Source organism: Scylla paramamosain, unplaced genomic scaffold, assembly GCF_035594125.1.
Source record: "Scylla paramamosain isolate STU-SP2022 unplaced genomic scaffold, ASM3559412v1 Contig116, whole genome shotgun sequence".
In the NCBI taxonomy this organism is placed as follows: Eukaryota; Metazoa; Arthropoda; class Malacostraca; order Decapoda; family Portunidae; genus Scylla; species Scylla paramamosain.
In genome coordinates, this window is record NW_026973781.1 from 75,001 (window position 1) to 92,500 (window position 17,500).

Below are 17,500 nucleotides of genomic sequence, written 5' to 3' on the forward strand. Positions count from 1 at the left end.
ATATATATATATATATATATATATTTTTTTTATTGAAAATCATATCAATTAAGAGTGGAAAGAAATCACAAACCTGCCATAAAACTTCAGTGTTCCTAACCATATAAGGGAAAGGAGTGTCCAAATCTTTAAAAACGGATCTTTGCAAAACTAGAAGCTTTCAACCCTTAGAGTTTTCCTGACCATCTGTCACTGCCTTGTTTCCTAAAAAGAAAAAAAAAAAGTGCCACAAATATCCTTTCATTTACAGAGACACTTTGTAAAAAAAACTGAGTAATATGCATATTCATCTTAAAAAATATAATTTCAAAGATTTACTGAGAATATCCTGTAGTTATATGAGTACCAGCTAATCATTCACTGATATCCTGAAATGGAAAGCTGAAGAATGAGTGAACTTTCTCTCTGCCTGTCTGTCATGTGCTCTGACTTGCTTAGCATGTGTCAAAGTTACCTTATATCTAATAAAATAATCCAAAGCTTTCTTTAGGTTCATTAATGGATAGTTGATTAGCATAAAGTGCTGCAAAGAAGTTAAGGGAGATTGCCAACATGTCATTGAAATAACAGTTACAAAGAGATCTGTCTGTAACTGCTTCTACAATTGCCAATATGTTTTTGTAGTCAGCCAGTTGAAAAAAAAAAAAAAATCATAGGTGGGATTATCATTACTTTGCATGAGGTATTTCTGCAATCTGCTTGAGTTAGCATTGACTTCTTTTTCCATATAGGTGCATTATAGAAGGTTGGACAATAAAAGTAGTAGGTGGAAAACTCATGAGACTCTATAGAAGGTATTCACATGAAAAAGCGTGTGGTATGAAGGAATGAAACAATTGTCATCTGTGACAGCATAATCATGTCCCAACATTCCTTCATATGTTTGTACAGGACCATAGAGCAAACTGTCTTCTATGCTTATCAATGAACTGAGGAAGTTCTTCAGTTTAAAAACATGCCATAGGGAATTTTAAGGAAGTGTACTTATCATCATGTCTTTGCTGTCATCATCATCACCAATTCACCATAACCAATTTTGGAAATTGTGAAACAAATGATGCAGTCTTCAACTTAGGACTCTTCCACTCAGGTTTACTAGTTCTGAACTAAGTAATTCAGAGTCACTTATCTTACATTAGTCAAAACTTTTATTGAATTTCTTCATGAGAAGCAAAAATTTAGTGAACTTTCTTTTCACAAGTTTAATTCCTTGCCTAGCCTCCTTCATACATAAAAAAAAATTATATAGACAGATAAATTCTGTTAACATTTTTCATAGTCTGTCATCTCAAAGCCAAGAGGATTATCATCCATGAGATTATCATATGTTTGCTAGAAGTGACATTGTTCTCTATGTAGTTGCAAAAGTGAAGACTGCACTCTTATATATATATATATATATATATATATATATATATATATATATATATATATATATATATATATATATATATATATATATATATATATATATATATATATATATATAATTTTTTTTTTTTTTTTTCACATTAAGGTTCATTTACTTGGTGTTCAGTCTGTCTTGACCTTCATAAAATCTTAGAATTTTACTATATATGAGATACATCATTCACTGTGAGAGAGAACATTTTGCAAAATCAAACTATGAATAAATATTATAATTCTAATAATTGCCTAATATTCAGTTCCAAGGACTATTATCTATGAAGTCTTCAAAAACTATTAGAACTTCAGTTAAAAGTGGCTCCCTTTTTGTGTTCTTGTTCTAATGATTCTCAAAGTTTTCCTTTTTTGACTGATGCACCTAACATATCAATCCTTCTATTACTTGAAGTATTTCTGGAAATCTTGTTCCAGAATGGCTACCAGGTGCACTACCATCTTTCATGTGATGCCTCATCAATTCTCAAATTGAGATAATTTCACTAACATCTTGAGCTTAGGAAACAGCCAGACATCACAAGGAGTCATGTCTAGAGAAAAGGGGCCTGATCAATATGAGAAATTTGGTACTTAGCTAAGAAATCTTAGATTGGGTGTGAAGAATGTGCCAGGACATTGTCATAAAGCAGCTGCTAGTTCCCTGATTTACATAGTGAAGAAGAAAAAAAAAAGAAAAAACTTTATTGAATTGTCATATTTCTAACTAGAAAAAAGTGAATTCATTCACACCACCTACACATGTGTGCATTCTGTCATATTTCAAGATAACTATCTTTATGAAACAAAAAATATATTGAACAAAATCATAAGCTCATTGAACTCATCATCATGCAGTATTATCATAAGCTCATTGAACTCATCATCATGCAGTATTAAGACATTGTTTACATTTTCAACTTTGATTTGATGTTTATTTTCATGTTTAATGTGTGAACAGAGTATTTCAGGGACTATACAAAATATAACCTTAATTATTAATTTACTCATAGTGGTCTTCACCAACCAAATTTTTTTTTTTTTTTTTTTTTTTTCAAAATTTTCTTGGGAAGTAATATAGGTTAAATCAGATCTCCTGATAATTATCGGCTGGCATCTAGCAAAGTGCAAGGCAAAATCAGCATCATGCATAAATTAATAGATGTTTACATAATAATTGTAAATAGTACTGCACTTGTGGTGTGCTGTGCTGGCACTGCTACAACACTTACAATTTTGATCATCTGTATTGCATCATGTTAGCTGAAATAATCAGCCATAAACTTTCATCACACTCCCATAGGGAAAAGGAAATTACTGGCCTTAGCTAAGAAAACAGACAAAGTCTGTTGAAAAGAGGCAAGGAAGAAGTTTGCACTACAAAAGGATCAATTTACAAATCTAATAAGTGTTAATGAATCAGCCTTCATAGACATGCTCCAAGGTAGTAAGTAATATGTATATACATCCATGTCTAAAGTGGTTCCATCATAACATAACATAACAGTGATCCAACAAAGAATTAATATTAATATTTTTTATTATCATGGTGAGCAAAAAGATGTGTAACAAGGTGTGTGAGATTGCAAAGAGATTTAATTGAAACTGATATAAGTTAAAATAAAAATGAGAAGTGTGAGTGCTTGTGAGTGCATATGGGCCTAGTAGTAAGAAATGATGAGGGGAAATCTCTGACATAATGACCATCTGCATAGTTTTGGAGCGAATATAAATGCATTATTGTTGGGAGATCTGAATGGTATTGTTTGGAATGCAATACAAGAAGGTATGCTTGGTAGGAAAAAAAAAAAGAGAAAATGATGAAATTGTGGAGTGAGCAAAATTTGGTAACTGAAAATAGTTTGTTTAAAAAGAAAGATATTTATAAGTGTTATACTTAAATGAACCAAGAGAGTGAAAAGGTTGTCAACAGTGATGAAAAGACATGTGGTTGCATCCAGAAGATAATACTAAGATTGTTGAATTGGACTCTTGGGAGGGAAGGGTGGAGGGAAGGGTGACCACTCCTTGATGGAGAGGAATGCTGTGAGTAGGTATGAGGGAGGAAGCTAGTTGAGTGTGACAGGTAAGTTTTGAAAGTGAGTGGATTTGACAAAAGAGAAAAGTTTAAAGGTGTATGGGATGCAGAGAAAGAGTGAGGTCTTGGTAATGTATGTAGAAGAAGAATAGTAATATTTTGTTATTTAAATGTATTGTGATTGGATATGCAAAAACAGGTTTGTTGTATGAAAAGAATGGGTAGTAGGATAGAGAAAAAACGTAAGGGATGGAATCAAAGAAGTATTGATGTAGCTGAAAAGAAGAATCAATGAAGAGAATTAGATAGGAAAATAACAATGAGAGATGGAGCAAGAAACTGATTCTTTTTTTTCTTGTAGTTAATAAATGGACGGAGCATTATGAGGGTCTGTTTGATGTAGACAGATATGATGATTCCATTGGTTTCATTAAGCTATTTTGTTTGTTTACTGACACCCCTCTCAGAAAAATATGTATTTTCTTTATAACTTATGCAAATCATATATATATATATATATATATATATATATATATATATATATATATATATATATATATATATATATATATATATATATATATATATATATATATATATATTCAGACCATAGATATACTATAAAAATGTGATGATTAGTATTTAACACTGTATATACCTACTTCATAATTTATTTGTTTGGTATTATTTCCTCTGCATACATCATAAGCATGTCATCCACTTTGTATATTGCAAAAAAGTCAAATTATACAAAAATTAAGCAACATTAACTAAGGTACTCAACCTTTTTCAGTATCTGAATGAATATGTGATACCTCATTTTAAAACTTAAAGGACTTGTACAAAAAACAGATTATCATATATAAAAGAATATTATTTGCAGTGTGTTAGGACTATAACAGTACTTGAGGAAAAATAAAGACATATAACTAATACAGCAAGTGCACTTGTATTAGATATACGACAAGCAGGATAATTGCTCAGATCTAACAAGAATGCAAATCTATCACTAAATTCATAGAGTTGAATTATTTTTTATACTACTTTAGTAATGAAAATTGCAAAAAAAAAAAAAAAATATATATATATATATATATATATATATATATATATATATATATATATATATATATATATATATATATATATATATATATATATATATATATATATATTATCTAATGAGAAAATCTTTTGGCTGTAACACTTCATATTGTTCAATAGTATCACTATTAAGACAAGCATATCATGCAAGTGCAGTGAATAATTTAATTGTATACGTACAATTGGTTACTGTGCATGTCATGCGTGTAAAGAGAAGAAAGGAGCCCACGTTAGTTTTAGATGAACATAGCATTAATAACCAATATTCCAGGTACCTGGAAATGACGACACATACACAAAAAAATGTACAAAATATCTGTCAACATTATTGCATAATTATACAAGAAACAGTTGTTGATGGTCATAATTTTCCAGTACATAAATAAAAATGCCTCCATAGAAAATTTAAAAATGATGTACAGTACTTAAGTGATGTCTATCGTGAAAACAATAATCTGCTCTTCTTTTATTTGTGACTTCATAATTCAAGGATTTGTATAATAGCAGATTTTCCCCTGTGTGACTTATCTGCTCATTTTTCACCTTTAACCCTTATCTATTAGCTGTAAGATTAGAGTGAAGGAGGCAATGACCTCACAAGTGAAAAAAAAAAAAGAAGTTTAGCATACATGTGTTAAATATGCCTGGTATAGGGATATAGTGATCCCACCACACACTATGAGATGCAACCATGCAATGGAATTGTATTACATGGTGCATTCAACCTTGAGGGTGGGAATTTCTATAACTTTGGTCAACAACCTCTTTTAGGAGAAGGTTATCCCAAAATTGAACCTACTCTCACTCAAAGAAGGGCAATCTTTTTGTTTGAAACACATGGTGTCCAGTCCTATAAGAATAAACAAGGGGATTAAATGATGTGATGATGATGATGTTGATAGTATTAAATATACATAAAGCATGTAATAGTGATTACAGCAGAGAGAGAGAGAGAGAGAGAGAGAGAGAGAGAGAGAGAGAGAGAGAGAGAGAGAGACACCCCCTAACCTAACCTAACCTAACCCAATCTAACCTAACCTAATCTAGCTTAACCTAACCTAACCTAACCCAATCTAACCTAACCTAATCTAACCTAACCTAACCCAACCTAACCTAACCTAACGTAACCCAACCTAACCTAACCTAACCTAACGTAACCTAACCTAACCTAACCTAACCTAACCCAATCTAACCTAACCTAACCTAACCCAACCTAACCCAATCTAACCTAACCTAACCTAACCTAACCCAACCTAACCTAACCTAACCCAACCTAACCTAACCTAACCTAATCTAACCTAACCTAACCTAGCTTAACCTAACCTAACCTAGCCTAACCTAACCTAGCTTAACCTAACCTAACCTAACCTAACCTAACCTAACCTAGCTTAACCTAACCTAACCTAACCTAACCTAGCTTAACCTAACCTAACCTAACCTAACCTAACCCAATCTAACATAACGTAACTTAACCTAACCTAACCTAACCCAACCTAACCTAACCTACCTTAACCTAACCTAACCTAACCTAATCTAACCTAACCTAACGTAACCTAGCTTAACCTAACCTAACCTAACCTAACCCAACCCAATCTAACGTAACCTAACCTAACCTAACCTAACCTAACCCAACAGACAAGGACTGGAGGATAATATCTCGTGAGGAGGTTGGTCTCTGCATAGTTCGGGTCATTGAAGAAACTGCCGTGTGTTCTCTTGACGCGGCCAGGTCAGACGGCTTCACCCTGCTCCACCTGGCTGCCCAGCAAGGCTACCCGAACATGATGCATCGGCTTCTGTCCCTGAAGGTGTGCTTAGGGGCTTTTTGGGGTGTTTTTGGGGGTGTTTGTAGTGTTTGGGGTGTGTTGCGGAGGTTAGTGTGTTTTTTTTGGGGTGTTTTTTGGATGTTTAGGGAAATTTGGTGTGTTTTTTGGGGTTTTGGGTGTTTTTGGAGTGTTTGCAGTGTTTTTTGGGGTAGTTTTGGGTGTTTTGGGGATGGTTAAAAGTGTTTTTTGGATGTTTGCAGTGGTTTGCGGATAGTTTTGGGTGTTTAAGGGTGCTTTAGGGTGTGTTTTGAATGTGTTTTGCGGTGTTTGGGGTGTGTTTTGGAGTGTTAAAGGGTGTTTTGGAGTGTTTAAGGTTGTTTTTGGGTGTGTAAGGATGTTTTGGGATGTTTTTGGTATGTTTTGGGGATATTTAAGGGTGTTTTGGGATGTTATTGGAGTGTTAAAGGGTGTTTTGGGGTGTTTAAGGTTGTTTTTGGGTGTTTAAGGGTGTTTTGGGATGTTTTTGGTATGTTTTGGGGATATTTAAGGATGTTTTGGGATGTTTTTGGTATGTTTTAGGGATATTCAAGGGTGTTTTGGGATGTTTTTGGTATGTTTTAGGGATATTTAAGGGTGTTTGGGATGTTTTTGGTATGTTTTGGGGATATTTAAGGGTGTGTTGGGATGTTTTTGGTATGTTTTTAGGATATTTAAGGGTGTTTTGGGATGTTTTTGGTATGTTTTTGGGATATTTAAGGGTGTTTTGGGATGTTTTTGGTATGTTTTGGGGATATTTAAGGGTGTTTTGGGATGTTTTGTATATTTTAGGGATATTTAAGGTGTTTTGGTATGTTTTAGGGATATTTAAGGGTGTTTTGGGATGTTTTTGGTATGTTTTAGGGATATTTAAGGGTTTTTTGGGATGTTTTTGGTATGTTTTAGGGATATTTAAGGGTGTTTTGGGATGTTTTTGGTATGTTTTGGGGATATTTAAGGGTGTTTTGGGATGTTTTGTATATTTTAGGGATATTTAAGGTGTTTTGGTATGTTTTAGGGATATTTAAGGGTGTTTTGGGATGTTTTTGGTATGTTTTAGGGATATTTAAGGGTGTTTTGGGATGTTTTTGGTATGTTTTGGGGATATTTAAGGGTGTTTTGGGATGTTTTTGGTATGTTTTGGGTATATTTAAGGGTGTTTTGGGATGTTTTTGGTATGTTTTGGGGATATTTAAGGGTGTTTTGGGATGTTTTGTATATTTTAGGGATATTTAAGGTGTTTTGGTATGTTTTAGGGATATTTAAGGGTGTTTTGGGATGTTTTTGGTATGTTTTGGGTATATTTAAGGGTGTTTTGGGATGTTTTTGGTATGTTTTGGGGATATTTAAGGGTGTTTTGGGATGTTTTTGGTATGTTTTGGGGATATTTAAGGGTGTTTTGGGATGTTTTTGGTATGTTTTAGGGATATTTAAGGGTGTTTTGGGATGTTTTTGGTATGTTTTAGGGATATTTAAGGGTGTTTTGGGATGTTTTTGGTATGTTTTGGGGATATTTAAGGGTGTTTTGGGATGTTTTTGGTATGTTTTGGGGATATTTAAGGGTGTTTTGGGATGTTTTTGGTATGTTTTGGGGATATTTGAGGGTGTTTTGGGATGTTTTTGGTATGTTTTAGGGATATTTAAGGGTGTTTTGGGATGTTTTTGGTATGTTTTAGGGATATTTAAGGGTGTTTTGGGATGTTTTGGAGTGTTATTACCCCTACACAACCCAAACTAACCTAACCTCACAACCTCAAGGTATCACCAGACGTACGCAACAACCAAGGCGAAACCCCGCTGTTTGTCGCGATCCGGAACAACCAGCTGGCCTGTGTTCAACAGCTGATTAATGCTGGCACACGTCTGAACCTCGTCGACAACCGCGGGGGGTCAGCTCTGCACATGGCGGCCAAGAACGGAAATGTGACGGTAATTGATATGCTCCTGATGACGTCCTAGCTGGAGGAGGAGCGGAACGTTGATATTAACCGCTGCAATAAGATCGGTTATACGCCTGTTTACTACGCCATCAATGCCAGCAGGTGAGGGAGGAGGAGGAGGAGTGAGTGAGTGAGTGAGTGAGTGAGGGAGGAGGAGTGGAGGTCTTGACCTTATAAGAGGAGGAGAAAGAGATTTAGAATTTGTACAGGAAGAGGAGGAGGAGGAGGAGTGGAGGTTTAGAGCTTATAACAGGAGGAGAAAGAGATTTAGAATTTGTACAGAAGGAGGAAGAGGAGGAGGTGGAGGAGGAGGAAGAAGAAGAAGATGTTAAAACCACAAAAATCACTCATAAACACTTTAACTTAACAAAAACTCCAACAACACCCAAAAACACCCTTTAAAACCCCCCAAAAAAATAACCATGAGCACTTCAACTTAACAAAAACACACAAAAACACTTTAAAACCACAAAAAAAACCCAAAAACACCCATAAACACTTTAATTTAACCAAAACTCCCTAAAACACCCTGAAAAATAACCATAAACACTTCAACTTAACAAAAACACCCAAAAACACCCTTCAAAACCCCAAAAAACACCCCAAAACACTTTAACTTAACAAAAACAACAAAAAAAACATCTTTAAAACTCCACATCCAAACAAAAACACCAACTCAACAAAAACACCCAAAAAACACACAAAAACGCACTTTTAAAACCCCAAAACACCCAAAAACGTTTCAACTCAGCAAAAAACACTTCAAAACACCCAGAAACACTTTTAAACCCAAAAAGACTTTAATTCAACAAAAAACACCAAAAAAAAAACACCAAAAAACACCCCAAACTGAACCAAACCAAACCTAACCTAACCAAAGCAACCCCACAGGTACGACATTGTGCAGCGGTTCCTCGAGTACAGCCTGGTCCGCAAGGTGCATTGCAAGGCGACAAACGGCGAAACACTCCTGCAATTTTACACCGAACGGAACAACTTGGGGCAGTACGACAACGCAGTGGTGTGCGTGCTGGAGTGCGAGAAGCTCCTGCACTCAACCAAGCCTAGCGCGGAGATGTGTCTTCGCGTGCAACTGGGAACGACAGAGGCCAGTTCGAAGGCCCGCGCTCAGCTGCAGGCCATGTACGAGTCGATGAGAGCACAACGCCACTGCTGGAATTTTTGGTTCTTTCTCTCTTGTTTTCTGCTTCCGTCTGTTTTTTACTACCTAGACGTGTACACCGACATTCTGCTGGCGGTGGAGTACCATCAAGATTACCTGAAGAGCATCAATGACTCCGATGTGGTGGGGACGAGGAACATGATGAGTGCTAATCATTCCCTGTCCGAGGAGATGGTGGTGCTGGTGGATGGCGAGGAGGAGGTGAGTGCGTGTGTGTGTTTGTTTGTTGAACTATACTCGTATGTAAAAGGCTGAAATAAACTCAAAATGCACTCAAATAATACTTAAACACACTTTACCATCCAAAAACACACAACACCAAGAAACACATACTAACACACCCAGACAGCCACATACAAACAGTAACACCCCAAAAACACCCAAATTACCCAGAAACACATTTTGTCACCCCAAAACATCTCATAAAACACCCCAAGATGTCCAAAAACACACAAAAAACACAAAAAAGACACTCAAAAACCCACAAAAACACACAAAACCCACAAAAACTCACAAAACACCCACAAAAACACTCAAAAATACCCCACTAACACTCAAAAACACACAAAAAAACACTGAAAAACACAAAAAAAAACACTGAAAAGTACCCCAAAAAGTACTCTAAAACATCCAAAACACACAAAAACACCCCAAAACACAAAAAAACACAAAAAAAAACACCCTACACACACACACACACACACACACACACACACACACACACACACACACACACACACACACACACACACACATTTACCCATCTCTCTAAAAACCCCTCAATGTCTCCCTCCCTCTCTCTCCCTCTCTCTCCCAGGAAGCAGGATTCCTCGCCAACCTAACAGACAACCCAGACAAGATCAATTTCCTACTCACCGTTTTCTTCATCCTGCTGCTAATTACCCTGTTGTCCACTTGGAATCTGTACATTCATGTGACGCAGCAAGATATCCTTCCCATTTTCAAACTGCTACCTTCGTTTTTACGTGTATCGTTGTAAACGCTCATATTTCTCACCCCCCTGGCCCCCGTCATGGCGTACCTCGAAAATACTTACGCGCAGATGAAGCACATGAACGTCACAGTGCGTCAGATGCAGGAGGTTGGGGTATGTACTGTCTATGGGGTGCTTTGGGGTGAATGTGTGCGTTTTGGGGTGTTTTTGGTTTGTTTTTGGTGCTTTTTGGGTGTGTTTGGGGTGTTTTGGTGTGTTTTGGATGTTTTGGGGTGTTTTGGGGTGTTTTTGGGTATGTGGGGTGTTTTTGGGTGTTTTTGGGGTGTTTTTGGGTGTGTTTAGGTTTGTTTTGGAGTGTTTTTTCAATATTTTTGGGGTGTTTGGTGTGTTTTTGGGGTGTTCAAGGGTGTTCTTGGGTGTTTTTGGAATATTTTTCTGGGGTGTTTTGTATATTTTAAGGTGTTTTTTAGTGTTTAAGGGTGTTTGGGTGGGAGTTTCCAAGTGGATAGGGTTTTTTTTTAGTTTGAGTTGATAGGTGTTTTTTTTTTTTATTTATTTAATTATTTTATTTTTATTTATTTGTTTTGTTTATTTTATTTATTTATTTATTTTTTTTTTTGTGGGAGCTCTGTGTGTGTGTGTGTGTGTGTGTGTGTGTGTGTGTGTGTGTGTGTGTGTGTGTGTGTGTGTGTGTGTGTGAGGTTAAAAGAGGAGGAGAAGGAGGAGGGAGAGAGGAAGGGAGGGAGGGAAGGTAGATATTGAGAAAACTTACTTAAAATTCTCTCTCTCTCTCTCTCTCTCTCTCTCTCTCTCTCTCTCTCGCACACACCATGATAACAAAAATAACAATAATAACAGTAATAATTCCTGTAATCCAACCTAACCCAAGCTAACATACACCCCCCCTACCCCTTTGCCCCCTATCCCCCTTGCCCCCTACCCCCCTCTCCCCCCCAGGTTGATAACAAAGAGAGGCACAACCCGCCAGTGGGGGGGTTGCCTCTGAGCCCAGCAACTCACTCTTCCCCCCTTCACAGCGCAAGGTACTGGGGTCAAGTCAGGTTGGATCGGGTCGGGTCGGGTTGGGTCTGGTCAGGTTGGGGGCGTTTTTAAATGGTTGGGGTTTGGTTAGGTTAGGTTGTTGTTGTTGTTGTTGTTGTTTGTTTTTTACTTAATTTCTCTCTCTCTCTCTCTCTCTCTCTCTCTCTCTCTCTCTCTCTCTCTCTCTCTCTCTCTCTCTCTCTCTCTCTCTCTCTCTCTCTCTCTCTCTCTCTCTCTCTCTCTCTCTCTCTCTCTCTCTCTCTCTCAGTATATTAGTATTGTTATGTAGAACTACTACTACTACTACTACTAAATAAATCCCCAATAGTAGCTTGTTATATTCTACTATTATTATTATTATTATTATTATTATTATTATTATTATTATTATTATTATTATTATTATTACACTTTTGATGTATATATATTTAATTTTTCTGTGTGCATGGGGGTATGTGTGTGTATTTTGAAATCTTTGGGGTATGATGTTGACACACACACACACACACACACACACACACACCACACACACACACACACACACACACACACACATACTAAAACACCCAAAAAACACTGTTATTCACCTCCAAACACCACAAAACACCGCAAAACACACCAAAACACCCCAAAAACACCCCATAAACACCAAAACAGTCCAAAACTCACCCAAACACACTTATTCATTTTCCTTTACCGTTTCAACACTCAGTCCCCTTCAAACACCCCAAAAACACCCCAAAAACACTTCCAAACACACCCAAAACACCCCCAAACACCCAAACACACTTATTCATTTTCCTTTACCCTTTAAACGCTCAGTCCCCTTCAAACACCGCAAAAACATCCCAAAAACACTTCCAAACACACCCAAAACACCCCCAAACACACCCAAACACACTTGTTCATTTTCCTTTATCCTTTAAACACTCAGTCCCCTTCATACACCCAAAAAACACCCAGAAACACTCCAAAAACACCCATTTTCTATTTCATCCATCCCTGACTTAACTTAGCCCAGAAATTCAAAAAATACCCTTAAATACCCAAAAACACTGTAAAATCACCCCAAAACACCCATTTTCTATTTCATCCATCCCTAACTTAACTAACCTAGCCAAAACACCCAAAAACATACCCAAAAACACACCAAAAACACCAAAAAACACCTCAAAACACCCATTTTCTAATTTAGTTACCCCTTAAATTAACATAACCTAGTGAAAAAACACCAAAAATACCTTTAAATGCCCCAAAACACCCAAAAACCATCATTTAACACCAAAAAACACCCCAAAAACACCCAAAAACCACCATTAAACACCCAAAAACACCCAAAAACAATACCAGGCGCACTGTACATCTCCTCAGACTCACCCAGGACTAACGCAGGCACTCTTACAGGTGGACTCGAAATCGTACAACAGCTTCCCCCCCACGGGCCTACCAAGACCTACCGGCACCACATGAGGGACATGGAGATCAGAAAATATTATGACTTTAAGCATGTCGCGCAGATGAGGGTCGCAATCACCAACGTCATGGAGGCCACACTCGAGTCGGCCTTTCAGTTAATTCTGCAGCTGTATATCGTTGGGACGCATTACACTGAGTTGGACCAGGTGCGTTTGTGTGTGTGTTTGTGGGTGTTTGTGAGTGTGTGGGGGTGTTTTGGTTTAAGTACAAAAAAAAACTGAAACACCCTAAAACACCCAAAAACACCTCTAAAACACCCAAAAACATCCCAAAACACACAAAAACACACAAAAACACACTGAAACACCCCAAAAACACCCAAAAATACCCAAAAACACTCAAAAACTACAAAAACACCCATTAGTACCCTAAAAACACCCAAAAACACCACAAAACACCCAAAACCACCCAAAAACATCACAAAACACCCCAAGACACCCAAAAACACCTAAAAAACACACAAAAACACCCAAGACAACCACTCCATCACCACCACCCCTTCTCCTCCTCCTCCTCTTCCTCCTACAACCACAACTAACACCACAACTTTCCCACAACAGGTTAAGGACGTGACACTGGGCAGCATCCTGTCTTTGTCACCACTGGGCCACAACACACAGCTCTCCAAACAGGTGTTCTCTGTCCTCATCTCCCTTGTGTCCCTCACCTGGTCCTTCACATCCTACCACAGGTTCTCCAAACTCGGAGGGCTGACTATTTTAAATGCACTGCCCCTCCTGTTCACAATATTCTTCCAGGTACGGTTCTTAGTGCCAGTTTAATTGTGTATCTTGTGTTTTTAAGTGTGTTTGGGTTTGTGTGTGTTTTTTGGGTGTTTTGGGGTGTTTTTGGGTGTTTAAGGGTGTTTAAGGGTGTTTTTGGGGTATTTAAGGGTGTTTTTTTTGGGGGGGTATTTAAGGATGTTATTGGGTGTTTTTGGGTGTTTTTGGGATATTTAAGGGTGTTTTTGGGTGTTTTTGGGTATATAACGGTGTTTAAGGGTGTTTTTGGGATATTTAAGGGTGTTTTTGGGTATTAAAGGGTGTTTTTGGGTATTTTTGGGATATTTAAGGGTGTTTTTGGGTGTTTTTGGTTATTTTTGGGGTGTTTAGTGAGTTTAAGGATGTTTTGGGGTGTTTTTGGTGTGTTTTTTGGGGTGTTTAAGGGTGTTTTTTGATCTGCTTGTGAATTTTGATGGTGTTTTTTATCTTAAGTAAATTTTGGGGTTTAAATTTTTTTTTCACTTATTTATTCATTTATTTATTAATTTATTTTTTGTTTGTGTGTGTGTGTGTGTGTGTGTGTGTGTGTTTAGGTATAATTATGAGTTTCAAATAGTAATAGTAACAATAATAATAATAATAATAGTAGTAGTAGTAATAATAATAATAATAATAATAATAATAATAATAATAATAATAATAATAATAATGTGTCCGCAGGTGGTGTCCCGCGCCATCGCCTGTACGGTGTTCACCCTGGCACACACGTGGAAGGTGTTTGTGGTGTTGGGTGTACACTTTGTGGTGGTGCTGGTGTTTAAACTCAAGCTGGAGGAGAGGTGAGTGTGTGTGTGTGTGTGTGTGTGTGTGTGTGTGTGTGTGTGTGTGTGTGTGTGTGTGTGTGGCAGGTGACACAAGGACACACACAAGCTAAACACTATGAAACAAATACTATAATTCACAACACACCTAAAAGACACCCCAAAACACCCCAGAACACCCTAAAACACCCCAAAACACCCAAAAAAACATGCCCAAAACACCCAAAAACATCTTTAAACACCCTAAAACACACCAAAAACACCCAAGAATTACCAAAAACACCAAAAAAACTCCAAATATACTCCAAAAACACCCAAAACACCAAAAAACACCTATAAACACCCCAAAAACACACTAAAACACCAAAACACCCAAAAACACCCATAAAAACCCATAAAAAAAAAAAAAACACCCAACAACACATTAAAAGACCCCGTTTTCTTTCACCCGCAGTTCAGTGTTGCCAGTACGCACACCGTTTTACTGTTGCCAGTGTTTTTTCGTGTACCTGCGTCCATATTTCTACGTTTTCCTTGGCACCATTGCTTCTACGCTGGTGTACTTCAGGTTGGAGAGGCCCTCGGCTGTCAAAAAGCAGAGGGCGCGTCGTCATTCAACCGTAGTGATACAGGTGAGGCTGCAGTGAGGTTAGGTCAGGCTGGGTTAGGTTAAGTTACGTTAAGTTACGTTAAGTTAGGTTAAGTCATGTTAGGTTTGATATTGAAGCAGTATTCAATGACTTAAGCTAACACAAATTTTTCATTCTCTCCCTCCCTTCCCCCCATCGCTGCTATCTCACCCCCTACCCCCCACAGGTGTTGTTTTTAGTCCTAGCCTTCATTGAGAACCTAGTGATGCTTGCCTTGGGGATCTGCTGGCTGGACGACAAATACTTTCATCATACGACACTTTCAAATACGACACTTTCATCATAATTTCTGCTGTCCTGTGTGCCATCAGCTACCTTACTGGCATTATACTACATGCTGTGTACTATAGGTGAGTCTGTGGCTGTGTCCGAGTGATGCTGTGTGTGTTTGTGGTCTTCGTGTGGGTGTGTGAAGATGTGTTGCAGTGCTGGTGGCTGTGTGTTGGCTGTGTGAGTCTGTGGCTGTGTTTGAGTGATGCTGTGTGGGTGTGTGAAGGTGTGTTGCAGTGCTGGTGGCTGTGTGTTGTCTGTGTGAGTCTGTGGCTGTGTTTGAGTGATGCTGTGTGGGTGTCTGAGGGTGTGTTGCAGTGCTGGTGGCTGTGTGTTATCTGTGTGAGTCTGTGGCTGTTGCTTATCATCACTATGCAAAAAAAAAAAAAAAAAAACACCAAAACACCCAAAAAACATCCAAAAACACACCAAAACACACCAAAACACTCATAAAACACACCCAGAAACACCCAAAAACACCCAAAAACACACCAAAACACCAAAAAACACCAAAAAAACACCAAAAAAACACCAAAAAACACCCCACTAACCTTCTGCACCCCAACAGCTGCTTCGGCCATCCATGGGTGGACATCAACGGACCATCAGTGCACCGGGACGCAGACGAGGGGACCCTGGTATTGTCACATTACCAGCAAGGCAAGGTGTCAAAATGGGCCATAAATTCTTGTTGTAACATTGAACATCACACAGAAATGCCATCTGATTTAATGCCTGGCTTTATTTTAGGTAAAGATATGGCCAGAAGCAAGGAGGTGCACTGGGATAACTTGTAGAGGCCCTGGGGGGGATTGTAGAGTCTGTGGGGGACTTCTGGTGACTCTTGGGAGATTGTGGAGCCTCTGGGGAGATTGTGGTGACTCTGGGAAGATTGTGGTGATGCTTGGGGAGCTTCTGAAGACTCTGGTTAACCTGTGGAAGCCCTGGGTAGCTTGTGAAGGGTCTGGTTTACCTGTGGAAGCCCTGGGTAGCTTGTGAAGGGTCTGGTTAATCTGTAGAAGCCCTGGGTAGCTTGTGAAGGCTTTGGTTAACCTGTGGAGGCCCTGAGTAGCTTGTGAAGGGTCTGCTTAACCTGTGGAAGGCCTGGTGGGCTTGTAAAGGGTCTGGTTTACCTGTGGAAGCCCTGGGTAGCTTGTAATGGCTCTGGTTTACCTGTGGAAGCCCTGGGTAGCTTGTGAAGGGTCTGCTTAACCTGTGGAAGGCCTGGGTAGCATGTGAAGGCTCTGATTAACCTGTGGAAGTCCCTGGGTAGCTTGTGAAGGGTCTGCTTAACCTGTGGAAGCCCTAGATAGCTTGTAATGGCTCTGGTTTACCTGTGGAAGCCCTGGGTAGCTTGGGAAGGCCCTGGCTAACCTGTGGAAGCCCTGGGTAGCTTTTGAAGGGTCTTGTTAACCTGTAGAAGCCCTGGGTAGCTTGTAAAGGGTATAGTTAACCTGTGGAAGGCCTGGTGGGCTAGTATAGGGTCTGGTTAACCTGTGGAAAGGTTGGTGGTCTTGTAAAGGGTCTGGCTAACCTGTGGAAAGGTTGGTGGTCTTGTAAAGGGTCTGGTTAACCTGTGGAAGGCCTGGGTAGCTTGTGAAGGGTCTGGTTAACCTGTGGAAGGCCTGGGTAGCTTGTGAAGGCTCTGGATAACCTGTGGAGGCCCTGGGTAGCTTGTGAAGGCTCTGGTTAACCTGTAGAGGCCCTGGGTAGCTTGTGAAGGGTCTGGATAACCTGTGGAAGGCCTGGTGGGCTTGTGAAGGCTTTGGTTAACCTGTGGAAAGCCTGGTGGGCTTGTAAAGGCTCCCCTGTGGGAGCCCTGGGTAGCTTCTGAAGGCCCTGGTTAACCTGTGGAAGGCCTGGTGGGCTTGTAAAGGCTCTGGTTAACCTGTGGAAGGCCTGGTGGGCTTGTAAAGGCTCTGGTTAACCTGTGGAAGGCCTGGTGGGCTTGTGAAAGGTCTCGTTAACCTATGGAAGCCCTAGATAGCTTGTAATGGCTCTGGTTTACCTGTTGAAGGCCTGGGTAGCTTGTGAAGGGTCTGGTTAACCTGTGGAAGCCCTGGGTAGCTTGTGAAGGGTCTGGTTAACCTGTGGAAG

The 17,500-nt window shown here is 38.9% G+C and overlaps 1 pseudogene; it reads left to right on the top strand.

The window, feature by feature from the left end:
* The first annotated feature begins 3,432 nt into the window (after positions 1 to 3,432).
* The window catches only part of LOC135099295 (uncharacterized), a 20,706-nt pseudogene continuing 6,638 nt past the window's right edge, over positions 3,433 to 17,500 (top strand).